At 36.7% G+C, this 18,783-nt stretch overlaps 1 protein-coding gene across 3 annotated transcripts in view; it reads left to right on the top strand.

Moving 5' to 3' along the window:
* The first annotated feature begins 7,899 nt into the window (after positions 1 to 7,899).
* Positions 7,900 to 18,783, top strand: part of LOC124170280 (zinc finger protein 391-like) — a 38,267-nt gene continuing 27,383 nt past the window's right edge. Inside the window, exons 1-3 of one of the 3 annotated variants that reach the window (XM_046548992.1) lie at positions 7,900 to 8,010; positions 9,247 to 9,411; positions 9,528 to 9,652. The gene's annotated coding sequence lies outside the window, so the exon portion shown is untranslated. Of the gene's footprint in view, positions 8,011 to 9,246; positions 9,412 to 9,527; positions 9,653 to 16,766; positions 16,824 to 17,002; positions 17,040 to 18,783 lie in introns of those variants that run through there. The other 2 variants (XM_046548991.1, XM_046548993.1) reach the window with 2 other exon arrangements.

Genomic DNA, 18,783 nt, shown 5'->3' with positions numbered 1-18,783 from the left:
AGCAAACTCATACATAATTACTGAAATGGCTTCTAAGATACTATGACTTTAGCATCTTGCCTCTTGGTTTTAGCTAAAGGTGAATAAAATTACTATTGTTTTCAAACCGAAGGTAACACTATTTGAAGAAGGAGGAATGACTTCCATGGTAACACCATGGAAGAAGGTTGTAAAACATTTATTGACGTCATTATAAAATGAAATATGGCTCTTGAAATCCAGTATTATTTCTTATTTCTTACATCCTGTGCTTATTTCCTGGCGCAAGGGAAAATAAAGGTGACGTAAAATATATTTTGGTCTCCTATTAAACGACATCCTTTTTAATAACAAATTGTAGCTTTTAAAAATTATTTTAATACTATTCCCGAAACTGAAGAGTCTATTGCCTTCGAAAAAATATTTCAGTGTATATCACCATGTTAGCTAAATACTGCAATGTTTTATTTTACGAAATTAATTTTATTGGTGTTATTGTATTCAGTGGAACTTATAGGCTTACTTTAAGGTTGGCTATAAATTTCTCGAAATATAAAATATATTTCTTTTTAATTTAACAGCAAAATTAATTTAAAATGTATTTTAAAAACGTGATATATCATATGTTGTCGTCGCAATAGCCGCATACATGCCAGCTTAGAAACAAACTGCCGCGCTAACTGCGATTGTTTCCAATCATCATGGTAATGCCGTCTCTATGTTTTGAGTCTTGACTTGCGTGGTATCTTTTAAAAATTATTTTAATACTTTTCCCGAAACTGAAGAGTCTATTGCCTTCGAAAAAATATTTCAGTGTCTATCACCATGTTAGCTAAATACTGCAATGTTTTATTTTACGAAATTAATTTCATTGGTGTTATCGTATTCAGTGAAACTTATAGGCTTACTTTAAGGTTGGCTATAAATTTATCGAAATATGAAATATATTTCTTATTAATCTAACAGCAAACTTAATTTAAAATGTATTTTAAAAACGTGATATATCATATGTTGTCGTCGCAATAGCCGCATAAATGCCAGCTTAGAAACAAACTGCCGCGCTAACTGCGATTGTTTCCATTCATCTTGGTAATGCCGTCTCTATGCTTTGAGTCTTGACTTGCGTGGTATTGTGGGTATTTTGCCACGAGTGCGTGGAGTCGTTCCGAATGGAGAAAGAGTCAACCGTCCGGTATACCCGACGACAGCGCCAAAACAGATGATAGAAGAACTACGTGAAAATATGCAGGGAAACCACACAAACAATAATAAAGCAACGGCGGGGAATGGACGAAAGGTTATAGAGGAATAAGAAAAGATTTCATAGTATGAAACATGTTAATGAAGAATTTTTATGTAGGGACATAAAGTACATTTCTATTACTATCTGAATGAAAGAGTTAAATTTTTAGATTCACTCCACTATAAACGAATACGTAATTCCTCATTAATTCAATGAAGACGAATCGACGGAGTCCACATATTCGGTAGACTCATAGATTTTATCAATTCCTCAGAATTTGATAAAAACAAATCAACAGAGAGAATCAACCTTTTTCGTAGACTACTATATTTTATCAATTCCTAAGTGTGTAATCAAAACAAATCCACAGAAAGGGTCAACCTTTTTCGTAGACTACTAGATTTCAGCAATTGCTCCTTATATATGATAAAACAATACGACAGAAAGAGTCAACTTTTTTGGTAGACTAATAGATTTCATCAATTCCTCAGTATGCAATCAAAACAATGCCACAGAAAGAGTAAACCTTTTTGGTAGACTATTAGATTTCATCAATTACTTCTTATGTGTGATAAAAACAATACGACAGAAAGAGTTAACCTTTTTTGTAGACTACTACCTTTCATCAATTCCACAGCATGCAATCAAAACAAATCCACAGAAAGAGTCAACCATTTTGGTAGACTACTAGATTTAATCCATTACGTCAAATTGTAATCATTACAATGCCACAGAAAGAGTCAACCTTTTTGGTAGACTACTAGATTTAATCCATTACTTCTTATGTAATCATTTATGCCACAGAAAGAGTCAACCTTTTTGGTAGACTATTAGCTTTCATCAATTCCACAGAATGTAATAATAACAAATCCACAGAAAGAGTCAACCTTTTTGGTAGACTACTAGATTTAATCCATTACTTCTTATGTAATCATTTATGCCACAGAAAGAGTCAACCTTTTTGGTAGACTATTTGCTTTCATCAATTCCACAGAATGTAATAATAACAAATCCACAGAAAGAGTTAACCATTTTGGTAGACTACTACCTTTCATCAATTCCTCAGCATTTAATCAAAACAAATTCACAGAAAGAGTCAACTTTTTTGGTAGACCACTCGATTTCATCTATTCCTCAGTATTAATCAAAACAAATCCACAGAAAGAGTCAACCTCTTTGGTAGACTACTAGATTTAATCCATTACTTCTTATGTAATCACAACTAATCCACAGAAAGAGTCAACCTTTTTGGTAGACTACAAAATTTCATCAAAAACGTCTTATTTATTGCAAAAACGGTAATTAGAAAGTGGAAGCAGTACCAATATTAGCCGTACGTGGCGCTGCCGTCGGGTATACTTTGAGGTTGACTCTTTCTCCATTCTCTAAGACTCGAGTGCGTGCATCCAGGGGGAGCTCCGCTCACTGAGCGGAAGGTGAGCGAACCACCGCTCTCCCCCTGGATGCGACCGCTCACCACCCGATCACTAGTGAGCGACCGCCATATTTGTGAGCGTACTCTGGGTATGATCACCTCGCTCACCGACCAGTGAGCGGCGGCGCGAGTTCAAAATGGTGCCGAAGAACTGTCGAGTCGAGCAGCCGTATTAATTATACATTGTAACGTATCGAACGCTGGATGACTTATACGGAATGTAGGCATATTAAATGCGATTGGCAGAAGGCCTTTTGTTACGTATTTATTTACTAAATTAGGTAGCCAAAATATTATTCTGCGGTGGAATTTTGTCGTAAGCCAGGTAAAGTTCAGATGTAGCCTTCGCTGAAAAATGGATTTTCGAGTTGAAATGTGTATTTAATTCTTTATTAATATTTTATAGGCTTCAGATAAATTGAAATATATCTATATACGTAAATCGCGGGGTATTACTTGTCCGCTTCGTCAAAAAATAAGGCGTGAGTAATTTTTCTCCCGGGTTAACTAAGTAATTGCTTCAACATTGCCTTCAGGCTTATAAATATTGGTCTTCTGGTAGAGAAACATATATTGCAGTGATATCAGGGTTAAGAGTACAACCTTTCATGTGACCTTTGACAAAGTGAGTGGCATACATAAAGTAGACAGAACTAGAAATGTTGAAGGTTAGAGGCTAAATCTATTATGTCAATAAAAAGTTGGCATCAAGCAAGTTGTTCAGCGATTTTAAAAACCCTTAAAACTACTCGCTGGCGAACGACAAGAAGATATAACAAAAATTTGTTTGTCATCAGCAGGAACATGAACATTAACTCGAGCACATTCAAAGTCCATTCCTCAATTAGAAGCTCATGTGGCACATAGCTCACTTCAAAAGTAATGTCAGATTTGGTTAGTACGATAACACCAGCATTTTTTTAATTTGACCTGTTTACCAGCACTTCCTCAAAACATCCGCCACACTACGTCCCGTAATGCTGAGATATAACTTCATCATTAGTCACCCGATGTTCACAAACAGTTTGTTGTGATAATAACGTCTACTGCTGTCCTTGATCAATTATTAAATCTCATTCAAGAAACTATAAGACGAAGCGGATTTCACGGAATTAGCAAATGTGAAACTATTGCTTTCTAAACATGGGAAAGACGTCCATTTTAGTGCAAAGACCTCTTTTTTCAAGACTTCAATGTCAGGCGCCAGATTCCCAACGAAATATTTGGAAGATTGACACAAAAGGCATTTTCAATAAATATCACGGGACTCGTAAAGAACTGTTAGCGATAAATCCTTAAGGCCCGTACATTAAGAGTGATATGTATTCGGGACAGAGTCACAAGGTATGAACTTATCACAGGAATTAAAGGATATTTCGCAGCCGCTACACGAAAGTAAACACAAGCGCTGGGCGCCATATTGAATGTTTTGCATTTCAAGTTCCCCACCAAAGCGCTCACTGAGCATTCACCATCCAGGGAGGGATGTGATCGCTCAGTGAGCGCTGACGTCACAGGTCGCTCACTGATCAGGGAGCGATCACTCCCCCTGAATGATAGCTCGTTTCCTGCTGAGAGAACCAGAGAGAACAGCAACGAGAAAGTAAAAGTGGTCTGGTACGTTGTTTTTAGGATGCTCTGCATTCTATGTCGCTTTTGAGTTCATTTAGCGTCCCTTAATCCTAGGTGTTTGTAATCTGGATCCCACATTCGTGAGTTTTAATTATCAATGCCATGTAACAAGGCGTGGTGACTTGTGTTGTCAGACTTGGTACTACTCATTTCTAACGTGTTTACTGTTACATAACCTACTTATTTGCTATTGTTTGCAGTTTGTGTTTCATTTATATGTGACTACGTTGTTAAAGCTTGCCTCACTACAGGTTATATTATGATTGCAATGCGGCCCTCGAATACATTCTGGATTTAGGTCACGTATACTACGTGTTGGCGAGTCGATATTCGTTGTCTCAACGTAACTTTGTTGTATTCTACTAATTGGATTTTATACCACACGGTTGATTGTCCTTTGTCCATCATTTATAATCTTCAGATTTTTAGGATGTGCTTGAGAGTTAAACGGATAAATTTGGGTTTTTTATTATTGGTAATAATATGGGTAGCAGTTTACTTTAAATTATGAGCCATTCCCACATGAAAATAAGTAGCGTGTATTGTGTTAATTCAATTGCAGTCGCTGCGCTTTCTCCCGCCCGTAATATTGTTCAGAATGCGACATAAGTTTTGAATCCATTACATGGTGAAGATCTGTCGAAAATTAGTATTCGATAAAAGTATACTGTGAACGCCTTAGGCATATTTAAACTTTTGCCATTGCTGCTGTATTGTCGTGTTATCATTGTGTCTACGAATTTCTACCATTTCTATCGATATCTGCCGGTGTTGTGTCAGTATTATTGTGTAAATGTAATATGTTAAATATCGATTTGGTACCGGGATAAATGTGTTGTCACCAATGAAATTCCAGGGGCCTAAGTCCGTAACTTGAATTCTCCTTTCTCCGGAGACTCTGTACTCTCCCGTAGTTTTCTCCCGACTGTAGTCCGTAACTTGGCGGAGAGAACATCAGTTCCTGGCCGCTACCGGAGAAAACTCTAATTCTCGGTATCGGACAGGAACGGCAGGTAGGTATGAAAAATATTGAATCCGAAGCCGGCGATACCGTGAAGAACCAATAGAAAAGCTTTGTTTCAAATAAAAAAACGAGAGGGAAATCAAACGATTCTCACCTGTAATAAGGGCTACTCGTTCATCATTAAAGTTAAACTTTCAAATAAAAGAAATTGATGCATCGAAATTATAATTGATAGTGGATAAATCGATTTAAATCCATCGCAGATATATTTGTTCATTAGTACACACAAAAGAGTATATTATACCATTGAAAAAGGAGAGACTAATGCGTAACACCAAAGCATTTTTATGTTTTAGATGTAGGTAATCTTGTATACAAACGGCCGCTGTATTCATTGATGATATATATGGCATATTTTTTTGCACTTCGGATGCTTACTTTCATTGGTGAATGCATGATGAGTATGGAAAAACATAACTATCAACGTCAGTATTACATGCATTTATCCTGGAAAAGCTGAAATACACAATGTGGGAGTGGAGAAAGAAAATTGAAAAACTTTACTATGCAGAAAAGAATCGTAAAGAAAATAACGTTAAGATAAATGTGTGAATGGTACATATTTATTCTTGCAAATACCTACGTGCCAGCAATTAGTAACATATGTTACAATCTCCCAAAATGTTATAGTTTAGGAAACACAACAACCTGCCTCGCTACTTTTAAAAATTTCAAAGACTGACAGCGTAGAATAGCGAAAACATGGGGAAAATGGTTTACTAGAGGTATATATAGAGAAAACAAAGCAAAATTACCCTTACTTGTACATATTTATTGCTCATCATATCACATACAGCACTACAACGCACACATTTCTATCTTTTTAATACTTATAATCATTATATTCGGAATCAACTGTTTCAATAAATATCTTGGCTCACAATAAATATAAAACACCATTATGTAACACTAATAAAACATGATAATCGGTTTTCCAATCACTTTGCACACACTAAAAGAATTTGCACTCCTTGAAGTTCGAAAGGATTCTTTACACCTCACTTCCTAGTCATCACTAACGACTTAGAATCAGATTACGTTATTTCACATTAACATTGCGAAGACAATTAAATGAATAGGTTGAAACAAATTGCTAAACCAGTTATTGTAACACCAACAAACTTCGAATTTCACTATCACTCTCACCGTAACATGTCCAAAACAAAAACAAACAACAACACAACGTAATGCGTGAAATGTAAACATTGACAAAACCTCACATCTCACAACGGGAATTGGAAATAGATGCAATACGTAATAAAATCAAACAGAACTTAGAAGCGAACAAACGAATGAAAATTAACAGGCGTTCGATGTATCCCTAAAGTAAGACTAGTTCAAATATGAAACATATCCCCTTCGCAATACATAGTTAGATACCTTTCATCGTAATGTATACAGTTGATTCGTAGCCTAAATTATATACGTGCGAAATAATTTCGTCGAAGATGTTACATTCACAACACACTTCACTCTTTACTTCATCGTCTATGTGCAATCAATTCACTAAGGGGTACACTAAGGACACAAATTTTGTTCACTTATACTAGAGGCACAATGAAAGTTCACTGCACGTAGTTTCCTTGCAAATGCAGCCATACAAAAATTTCTATTCTTGTCACAAATTACACTACATAAGTTGCCTGCCTAACTTGAAGAATGCATTTTCGTGTTCTATTTTGTCACAAATACGTAAAAAACCATATTAGAATACAATTAGAACTGCAGTACGATCGCCCACAACGGTCCGCCATTGGTATTTTCCTCGTTTCTCCTATGGAGAAAATGAATCGCCGGGTCCCGGGCGGGTGACTCCCAAGCTCCCGTCCAGGGCGCGTCAGAGTCTCCAAATCGCGTTACGGACTTCAGTCGGGAGAAAGATACTCTCCAGGAGAGTCAGAGTCTCCGTTACTGGGAGAAAGTTTTCTCCGTTACCGTTACAGACTTCAGTTGGATGAAACTGGAGCTTCACGAGTCTCTTTTCTCCCAACTCGGGAGAAAACGAAGTTACAGACTTAGGCCCCTGGTCAGTCTAGAGTTAGGGCGTTATGAGGTTCGTGTGAAATTTTGGCTGTCTTTTCTGTCGTAATGCGATTTATTTTTTAGGTCCAATGTAAATGTGAGCTTTTTATGTGCACTTTTCGTTGATTATTCTGAAGTTTTTGCGTTGGCGCAAGTCATAGAAATGAACGTAATGTTTTAGAAATTTGTAAATAACTGAGTGCTGTGTGGATGGTTTGTTTGAGGAGTGAACATGTTTTACAGATAGAATGAGTTATTGCTGTAAAAATATGAGTATTACCTCTGAGAATTTATCTAAGTCTTCAGAAAGGAATTCTGAGGGTACTCCGTGCAGACTTTGCATGAAGAAAAATGATTATTGTTACAACATATTCTTTTCAATTGTAGGAAGCTAGATAACTGGAGAGGATGCCTTAGGCGATTTTGTTGACTTACAAGTAAGTGAGGGTTTATATTTTATTGATCTCCTTAGTTATTGTTTTATTCCGTTATATGGGCATGTTTTCCACGGCGAGTCTGTAATCTCTTGCACATATGTTTTCATTCCTTTTGTAGGTTGCTGTATATATATGCCCACTGTGCTTGAAAAAGCTCATCGAAGTCAATGATTTCAGAAATATTTGTCATGAATCGGACACAGAACTGACAAAATTTTCGTGTAGAAATTACCTCAGGGTGAGTGCATCTTTTTTTTTCATTGGAAGCCTCGTGTAAGTTTCAAGTAATGTGAAATCATTCATGTAACCAGATATTGACTTGTTCGTGTTAACTTACCGTGTAGCCCGGCCTTAATAGTTTAAAGTTCATATAGACTGGAAAGAAATTTTTGATAAATGTTTGTACTTGTGGTTTCAACAGATTATAGCGATAACTTGAAAATGTTATTAATTGTGTATACGATTATGAAGTATACGACGGGCAATGTATTTGTTTGCACGGTACATTAACACGTACGAGTCGATGTCTAAATTTATGAACGCGACAATGAACGCCAAAATACACCGTGTAACCACACAACTTGTGCGAATGCATGCACAGAAAAGAGAACTTGTTCCAATTTGGTTCATGCATTCGTACATGTACCGTTCTGGTCCACAAAATTCATTCACGGAAACGTGCATTAACTCATACCTGTTAATGCATCGTGTAAACAGGCCTTAATGCTTAGTGACTGCATCAAGGTGATACATGAAAAAATAACTGAAAAGCACTTCTTATTAAAGACCAAAACTTAATGTAGCATTAAATTTGTTAGTTAAAAATATTGAATGTAATGAAAGGACCTCGCCAATGACCGACGGAGCAGTGAAAAGTGAAAGTCCAATTTCCCGCATAGTGTTTCCGAATCCTGATGAGGCATTAATTAACTCGCAGTTGCTACCTCAATGGTGACGACCGAAGTCGCTTTTTATATTGGCATAACTAAATGTTTACAATCATAAAAAGTCATTAAAGTGAATATTTTGAATTTACCAATGACCAACTCATAACACATATAAATGAACGTGAAGAATTTTGAGGAATATGTTCTCGATGTTTTTCTTTTGCTTCTTACCTACTCTTTGATTTTACAACAGAATAATTCAGCTGCAAAAAATATCGGCAATACACGAATTTTGGGCAAATGACGATCGGAGCGCACGAAGACAATCGTCCTTATGTAGGGTTCTTGTCAATAAGCTTGAAATTCTTGTAAAATATTTGCTGTTTATACTGCTGCTATGTTATTTCTTTTTGGGGTCCTATTTAAGTGTGGGCTTATTACACCCTTTTCTTTGATAAGTCTAATGCTTTTGCATTGGTGTACGTCATGGAAATGATATTAATGTATTAGGAATTTTGAAATCACTGAGTGATACGTGGATGATTTGTTGGAGTGAACTGGTTTAGTGATTGAATGAGTTGTTTCAGTGAAAGCACGAGTATGATTTCTCGGAGTCTTCAGGAAATCATTCCGAGAGTACCCCATGCAGACTCTGCATGAAGAAATATGATTATTATTACCACGTATTTACCTCAATTGTTTCAAGCGAGATAACTGTCGAGGATGCCTTATATGATATAGTCGAATTAAAAGTAAGTGACGGGTTACATTTTATTGATGTCCTTAGTTCTTTTTTCATTTCGTTCTATGAACTTATTTTCCACGATAGGTCCCAAGTCTATTGCAAATGTTTTCATTCCTTTCATAGGTTGCTGTGGGAGATGACCTGCCTGCCTGCCTGCCATCAAGCTCATCGCATTCAACGATTTCAGAAATATTTGTCATAAATCGGATGCAGAACTGAGAAATTTTTGGTGTATAAATTACTTAAGGGTGAGTGCATCTTATTTTTCATTGGAATTCTAGTGTAACTTACAAATAATGTGAAATCATTCAAGTAAGTAGATATTAACTTGTTCGTGTTAGTTTACCGTGTCGGCAAGCCTTAATAGTTTCGCGTTCATATCGATGAGATTGAAAACTTTAGTAAGATGTTTGTATTTGTGGGTTCAACAGGTTAAGATAATAACATGAAAATGTAACTTAATCGTGTATTTGACGAAGCCTTGAGGGGCAAGGTATTAAGATATATGTCTGAATCATATAAGTACATGCAAAATTTATTAAGAAGCATAGGATACAAAATTTACTATCAGGAGTTTTGTTTAGGATACAAAAGTTAATGGGGCATTAAATTAGTTCATTAGCAATATTGAATGATATTAAAGGACCTCGCCAATGATCGACGGAATAGTGAAATAAGTCCAGTTTCCCATGTAGTGTTTCCGATTTTGGTTATTCAGTGGTGAGGACTGCAGACGTTTTATCTTTTCGTACAACTATGTGTTTAAAATCCAATCCTAGCAAAAAATTAGTGGGTAATTGGAATTCCACTATGACCTACGAATTAAGGATAACAATAGATACAAATAATTTTTTGGGATGTGTTTTTCGGTATCTTTCTCTTACTTTAAACCTCCTGTTTGGATTTAAATTTGAGCTTTTGAAGTTTAGGTCATTTATAGAATCATATTTGCGGACGTTTCCAAAGTTCATTTGCCAGTTTAAAGTCATATTAATTATTAAGAGATGAGAGAAATGCATAAGTATACAAGTACTAAAAGGTAAATTAGCTACTCAAAAAGTATCCAATAAAATATTTCAACAAAAAGATTAAAATTTCTAAAGCATATTAAGAAAAATGATTTAACACACAATGGCTATTTAGTGTACTTGCCCGTTGTTATGTTAAAATATTATATATTTGGTTTTTTTTAATTTGTATGATATTTAAGTGATTTAATAACAATATTATTTTCTAAAAGTATCTATGTCAGTGGTTTATAAATTTTTTATGTGCTTGATTACAAAAACCTTTATTCAAATTATTTTATGGTAAATAATATTTTTTTTACATAATAGGGTAGTTTCCTTCATCAAAGAAAACGAAAGGCATTGATTGTGATTCATTACCCACCATAATTGTATTCATAATACACAAATTATTTGGTTTTCGTCTGAAGACTTTCACAGCTTCTTTTATCTATTTTGTAGGTGGTTTTCGGGTATTGCTGTGTACAAAACATTTTAACTCGACGTTTCACTCCTCCTACTGGGAGCGTTATCAAGAGAATGGAAGGAATTTATTCTCGTCCCGAGATTATTTATGTTTATGTTTTTTTCGCTACCTATTGTTGTGCCGGATTTGAATTTTTAGCCGCTAGCCGTTGGTCATTATGTTGTGCTAGGAACCCTCTCCATATACGGCTGAGGTTATACCCATCCTCCCTATTAAAGTTATTAGGTCTTTTCGCTATCTCGATGGACTCACGTATAAGACGCGGATGGTATTCTTCCGTCTTCGCTAATACCCGTGTAGCGTCAAACATTATTCTATGCCCAGGGCTGGAGGCAAAATGTTCAGCAACAGCTGATGCGTCCCACTGATGTAATTTTAACGCCCTTTCGTGCTCCTTAAGCCTTTGGGAGATTGAACGCTTACTCTGTCCCACGTAGCTTCTGCCGCAGCAGCAGGGAACCTCATACACTCCCATAGATTGAAGGGGAGGATGGCTATCCTTCGGTGAAGGTAGGATATTCTGAATCTTCTTCACGGTGCAGAAGCGAGTCTTAATGTTGCCTTTATGGAGGATTCTGGCGATTCTATCGGTGACCCCGGAGATGTATGGAATTTTAGCGTATGTAAGTGGCTTCTTCCCCTTGTGGCTGTCATCTTGAGGAGGGTGTTTTTCTTTCATTGCTCTTTTAATGAAAGAGACACTATAACCATTGCCTTTCAGTGCCCACATAAGGTGTTGCATTTCATCACTGATATGCTCAGCATCACACACGATTTTGGCTCGGTGGGTTAGCGTTTTAATGACGCAGGCCTTTTGTTGTGGGTGGTGATGCGATGTTGAATTCAGATACCTGTCTGTGTGGGTCTTCTTTCTGTACACTGAATGGCCTAGGCTTCCATCTATTTTTCTTTTAACCAGTACATCTAAGAAGGGGAGACAACCTCCTTCTTCGAGTTCTTTTGTGAATTTTATGTCTGGATGTACTGTATTTAGATGTACGTGGAATTCCTCAAGTTTTTCTTTTCCGTGTGGCCAGATCACAAAGGTATCATCCACATATCTCAACCAGCATGATGGTTTCTTCTCGCTCGTCTCAAGTGCCTTCTTCTCGAAAAACTCCATATATAAATTGGCAATCACAGGTGAAAGTGGGGAACCCATTGCCGCACCACTTTTTTGTTCATATATTTGCCCGTTGTAAAGGAAGTAATTGTTTCTAAGGCAGAAATCTACCAAGTTTGGATAGTCTTCTGGTAGTCCATCACCTGTAAGAGTTCTTAAAATTTCCACTGAAATTTTAAGAACTCTTACAGGTGATGAAAGGAAATTCCATACATCTCCGGGGTCACCGATAGAATCGCCAGAATCCTCCATAAAGGCAACATTAAGACTCGCTTCTGCACCGTGAAGAAGATTCAGAATATCCTACCTTCACCGAAGGATAGCCATCCTCCCCTTCAATCTATGGGAGTGTATGAGGTTCCCTGCTGCTGCGGCAGAAGCTACGTGGGACAGAGTAAGCGTTCAATCTCCCAAAGGCTTAAGGAGCACGAAAGGGCGTTAAAATTACATCAGTGGGACGCATCAGCTGTTGCTGAACATTTTGCCTCCAGCCCTGGGCATAGAATAATGTTTGACGCTACACGGGTATTAGCGAAGACGGAAGAATACCATCCGCGTCTTATACGTGAGTCCATCGAGATAGCGAAAAGACCTAATAACTTTAATAGGGAGGATGGGTATAACCTCAGCCGTATATGGAGAGGGTTCCTAGCACAACATAATGACCAACGGCTAGCGGCTAAAAATTCAAATCCGGCACAACAATAGGTAGCGAAAAAAACATAAACATAAATAATCTCGGGACGAGAATAAATTCCTTCCATTCTCTTGATAACGCTCCCAGTAGGAGGAGTGAAACGTCGAGTTAAAATGTTTTGTACACAGCAATACCCGAAAACCACCTACAAAATAAATTATTTGGTTTTTGAAATACTGGTTTAGACGAATGGCAGGGGTCAAATTTTATCCTCAATAGTGTAGTTTCCTTCATCAAAGATACCGAAAGGCATTGATTGCGATTTGTTACCCACAATTACTGTATTCATAATATACAAATTATTTTGTTTTACAAATACCGGTTTAGACGAATGGTAATGGTCCATTTTTATCCTCATTTGAAAAGGGCCAGATTGGCGCCCATGCAATGCCACTCCATGTGAAGTCACAGGGACCTAGTTTCTATAGGAGAAGATAGGAGTTATACATTTTCTGAGATTACCAATGCATGCATGAGGTGCAGAGCTCAGGGAAACATGTCTTAATAATCACCTATTAATACTGGCTGAGGTCGAAAAGTTTTCTTCGTTTGATAAGGTATTAATAAACCTTTTTTAAGCCAAGCGCTACCAGGCAGCAAGATACTCAGCTACCCTCTAGCAACCTGCGTCCTATCAGCGGTCAGACCCTCGATCAAAGTCACCTCACAAGGCGGGAGGGGGAACCAGGAATACGTCACACAGAGAGATTTCCTTACCCATCGCGTTTACGCGCGCTTGAAAATTTTCACTTTTCATTGAATCGCGAAAAATTGGTATGGTCATTTAAAAATGTAAAAGCGTGAAATACGTACTCCAGCAGTAATAATCTTTCGATTTAGGCAATAAAAAAATAATAGGAAACCACCCTATTAAGGTGTTGTAAGTGCTGAGGTTACAAATGCATGCATGAGGCACAGAGCTCAGGGAAACATGTCTTATTAATCACCTATTAAAACTGGCTAAGGTAGGCTGTTGACTGACCCTAGATAGCATACATCAACTTTAAACTACTCCAGGAAATTTTTCCAGGCTTGTTAAAATTCTCAGATTCATTGTAAAATGTATGCATTAATAACCGAAAAAGAGTTTTGGATTTACATTCCTCTCTCTGTAAAGTGGTAATTTTATAATTTATTTCTTAAAGCCTCCTTAAGGGATCACACTTTCCCCGTGCTTGGGGTAAGTGAGTTCCATGGCCGATGTGCAATATATTTCCACATTACATGGCACATGGGCTAAGTGCGATTTGCCCAGATATTCAGCCATACATTGCTTTTGAAGGTACCAACTTATGTTCAACCGTTCTTGAAAAATTCAATTACCACTTCCAATACCTCATCCAATGTATTGAAGTTTTTGTCTATTACTTGAAAGGACTTTATTGATTATAGTAATTATCATAACTACCATAATTATATTATATTTTTATCTAGAAATAACTTATACTGCATGTACTATAAAAATATATCTACAATTTGAGTAAATCAGAACAACAATAAATCAATTATGTTCATTTCAGAATTGATTTCAATAGCAGGAATTCCTCTAATTGTGGTAATTAATTTATATTAAGATCTTATGTTAAGTAAACAAGTAGCCTTCAAAGCCTCAATTAATAGTAATAATCTTTTAGGTCTTAGTATATATAAACAACTTTAGAATTGCAGTCTAATATCATTTATTTTGACTATAAACCCAACGACTTCCAATAACTTCCCCAAGGTATTGGAAGTGGTTTTTTTCCATATTCTGGTTAATTAGATGTTACGCAAAGGAGTTTTAGTGAAATTGGTTTTACTAATGATGGTGACAGTATTCGAATTGCATACATTAATTTACAAGCATGTTACAAATAGCTTATGTTTAGAAGCTGAATAATTAATGATAAAAATAGCATCAAGTTTTTTTTAATGGAAGATATCTATGTATAAATTAGGATAAGGAAGGAAAGAAAATCCTGGATACGGCCTTGCTTGTGCCCCCCAGAAAGAAATCCTGGATCCGACCCTGGACTGGGGGGTCATAAACGAAACCATTAGGTGGTCCTCTTTGGAACTGCGAGAATGATAAAGGTTATTTTATGTGCATGGCTGTGTAATAGCCACAGTAAATTCATCCTATGGTGCACAGAATTTAAATTATAATGTCTGAAATATTGCATATCTCACTTACCATGGCACTTTTTGGGACAATATCTGCAGTGTTCAGGGGGAATATCTGTTACAGTCACGAATATTAGATTGAAAGATTTATTTATGGGTGACATTGATTTCGTTTTTAAGAAGAAAAGGATTTCATGAGGCTCTCAACTGGTTGCGGGTTCATCAATGCCTTTTCTCCCGTGTGTTGTCATTCTTGATAAACAATGGAGGCGTAACACCTAGTACCATGAGCTTTGGAAAAATTGCCATGACAATCTGCATTGTGATCTGCACTGTCAGCCAGCAATGGTTTAATTTGCAGCAGTCCAAGGGAATTTCTTCTCATTGAAATTCATGTGTATTTCATTTGTAATAGGAACTAAAACTTGATGATGCAAATGTTTTCGTGAGCATGTCCTGTTTTGCTTATAGGAAGGAAAAAAAAGCATTAGGTTAATTAAATGTTAAAGTTGCATTAAGCTTCACTGCAGATGACAATATCTCGTTAGATTTATTGAAATTCTGTCCATCAACAACTCAAAATTTGTGCACAGGTAATTTGGAGTTTATTCTGTTTCAAATATCATGAGTGAATGGAACTATCTGCTCTCATTTCCATGCTGCACACATTTCTGTGAACCGTTTACAATGCTCCTCAAATGACAACATCAGTCAAGCTTGTATGCAATGGAATTGGGCCCTTTTATGTTGTCTCTTTGCTAATAGTACTGAAAATACTCTTATCTACCATCCATATCTCATTCTCAATCTCAGAGAGAAGGACCGTTATAACTAATAGTAGAACAGGGGAAGCTGGCAACCACTTCCGTTGAAACATGTGCCAATCATATGCATCAAGAGAGTTAAGAATATTTATTCTCCAACAAGCTCCAGATGGAAAATTGAACACCTATTATAAATAAAGTACGAGTATAAAACTCTATTTAGTAGATACCTATAGTTATACAATCATTTTTAATACAAATGTTTTCATTCGTTGCCTAATATCATTATTTTATGGCTTGAAGAAGTGTATAAAATGTAAAAACTGTGAATTGCATGGCAAATGATGTATCATTACTTAAGATTGGTTAGGTCCCCTATTGGCAGAACATTAAACACTTGGTAAATTTGAATGAAGGCATGAAGTTTCTTTATGCTATGGGTTTTTCAAAAACAAATGCATCCATCCATTTCTGATAAAAACAATTAACATAAGAGTGTGACTGTAGAACAGTAAAAATGGGGTAATGGAGAAAAATTAGACACACTTTTTCTAGATTATTTATAAAGACATGATAAATAATAAATAAAATGGATATAAGGGCTTACTGGAAATAGGGTGGTTTCCTATTATTTTTTATTGCCTAAATCGAAAGATTATTACTCCTGGAGTACGTATTTCACGCTTTTAGATTTTTAAATGACGATATCTATTTTTCGCGATTAAATGAAAAGTGTAACATTTCAAGCGCGAAAACGCAACGCGTAAGTAGGAATGATGGGATAAAGTCCGTACGACGTATTTCTGGTTCCCCTTCCGGCCTTGTGAGGTGACCTTGATCGAGGCTCTGAACGCTGATAGGACGCAGGATGCTAGCGGGTAGCTGATTACCTTGCTGGCTGGTAGCGCTTGGCTTAAAAAAGGTTTATTAATACCTTATCAAACAAAGAAAACTTTCCGACCTTAGCCAGTTTTAATAGGAGATTATTGAGACATGTTTCCCTGAGCTCTGTGCCTCATGCATGCATTGGTAACCTCAGACGATGTAAAACTCCTATCCATTTTGAAATGACCGCCACGGGAATTCTAATATCGTTGTGTCGATGCGTTTTCGATTCGACTTTTGAGTCGATAGCGTCGTGTCGAGTGGCCGATCGATTAGTTTGTGAGAGGGAGCATGTCGGGAAATTGAGTTTATGACGGAAATTAATAAACTCCCTATTTTGTTTGCTTTAAGAGGTAGTACTCTTGTTATTAAACATCCCTTTTGGATTTATTTTAATGCTGGGAATCTTTTTAGTCTAGGTTATTAGTTCTTTGCTTGTAAAGATGGTAGTGGTTAAGCTATATAAGTACCTACATGAATGTGTTGTTGTTGACTTTAAACTAAAACGTTATCCTGCTTATTTGCAAAATAGGTTTAAAGTTGCTGCTGGATCCTTTGTTTCCTGTCAAGTAAGTTGAGAAAATTATTAGATATTTTTTACTGTTAGGCCCTCGCCCTGAATTCGTATTCGTGTATAATATCCATATTTTTGGATTTAAAGATTATTTTCGTGGTGTGATTAGCTAGTCTATATAGCCTATATGTATGGGTATGATGTGAAGCGACGGTTCGATTAATTAATGAAAGGGAGTTTGAAGTAGCTTCGTGTATTATTAATTAATTAATTGTTAATTAGTTGGAGAAGAGCAAAATCTGTTTTTTGTGTGCGTTATAGAAGATAGTGTTCTCATAATTAGACATTCCTGTTTGTGCAGGACTTCCTTCAAGTCGATTTAAGTAGTTTTCGTGGGTAAACATGTTAACGTAATTATATGCATGTGTTAATTTTGTCTTTAAACAAGAGGACTCAATATATCCGACTTATTAGCAAAATAAATATTGAGGTGGTGCCGAATCCATCTTTTTTTGTTTTTATATGGAGATATCCCATCTATATACAGCCCTTGTGGTGACTGACTGATGGATACAAATTCCCGACCACTTCTAGAAGTGCTGGAGAGCTGAAATTTGGCAGGCATGCGGGGATCCCGAAATGATCCGGAGGAAAAATCCGAAAACCGGAAGTTTCCGCCACGTGTCGTCGCTAGGTCGACAAAATGGCCGAAATCGCGCATTTCCCGGGAACAGTTTTTCGGTTTTTATTTTACTGCGGGCTAACCGTTTATGCCACACGGATTGTTAATGCATTGTTTGAAAGCTAATAAGTGTGGGCACGTAATAACGTAATTTTCTAGTTTTCTTTTTAAGAAAATTGCTGCCAAAATGGCGTCCAAAAATTGATTTTTCGAAAAACATTTCATACATTCCCCTCCCCTCGACTTAATTTAAGGTGTTGAATAACGAAAATGATTATTATATATGCTCATAATATTGTCTACATAACATAGGTAACAATTTTCTTTTGTCGTCCTTGGTTACTCAGAAAAAAATTAAAATATTCCGAAAATCACCGAAAATTACGATTTCCAAAAGATTAACACAAGATTTTGCCATTTTTAACCTGACCGATTTCTTTCAAACTTTGTAGTTACATGCTGCTATGCATTGTCTTTTAGAAAACATGAACTTTTAATAAATGATTCAATGGATTTCACCGCGAAAAAATAAAAATGGCGGACACTACTCACTTTTTTCGGGGACTGGTTTGGTTTGTATTGTATTAATCTCGAAATATGGATGTCATAGGGTACACTTCTGCTAGATATGACAGTAAATGAATGTGACCATATAATTTCGTCATCTTTAAACCCCCCGAAACCCCCTAAAAAATAAAAATTTGCACATAAGTAGCTTTTTCGGGTACTTCACGTCGCAATTCCGCCGCTTTTCCAAGCCTTAACACTCATCGCTACGGAATTGATGTGGACAATTGATGACCCCTGGTAGTGCAAACCTATAAACCCCCGGTAAACCCACATACACCCCCCAAAAAAATAAAAAATTTCATAAAAGTCTACTTTTTGGGTACTTTTCGTGACTAAACAACCGCCCCCAACGACTCATCCCCACGGAATTTATGTGAACGGCTGGTAACCGCCAGAAGTACACGCATATAAACCCCCGGTATCCCCCTGAAATCCCCCCTAAGTGTAAAATGTACCATTATGTCTCCTATTTGGTAACTTCTCGCAAGCAATACGCCGCACTACCCGTACCCTCTGAGATTTAGATCCGGAATATTTGATGAGGGCG

This window comes from Ischnura elegans, chromosome 13, assembly GCF_921293095.1.
Source record: "Ischnura elegans chromosome 13, ioIscEleg1.1, whole genome shotgun sequence".
NCBI classification, from domain to species: Eukaryota; Metazoa; Arthropoda; class Insecta; order Odonata; family Coenagrionidae; genus Ischnura; species Ischnura elegans.
The sequence above is the reverse complement of the archived record's forward strand: the minus strand, read 5'-3'. Positions and strand labels throughout refer to the sequence as shown.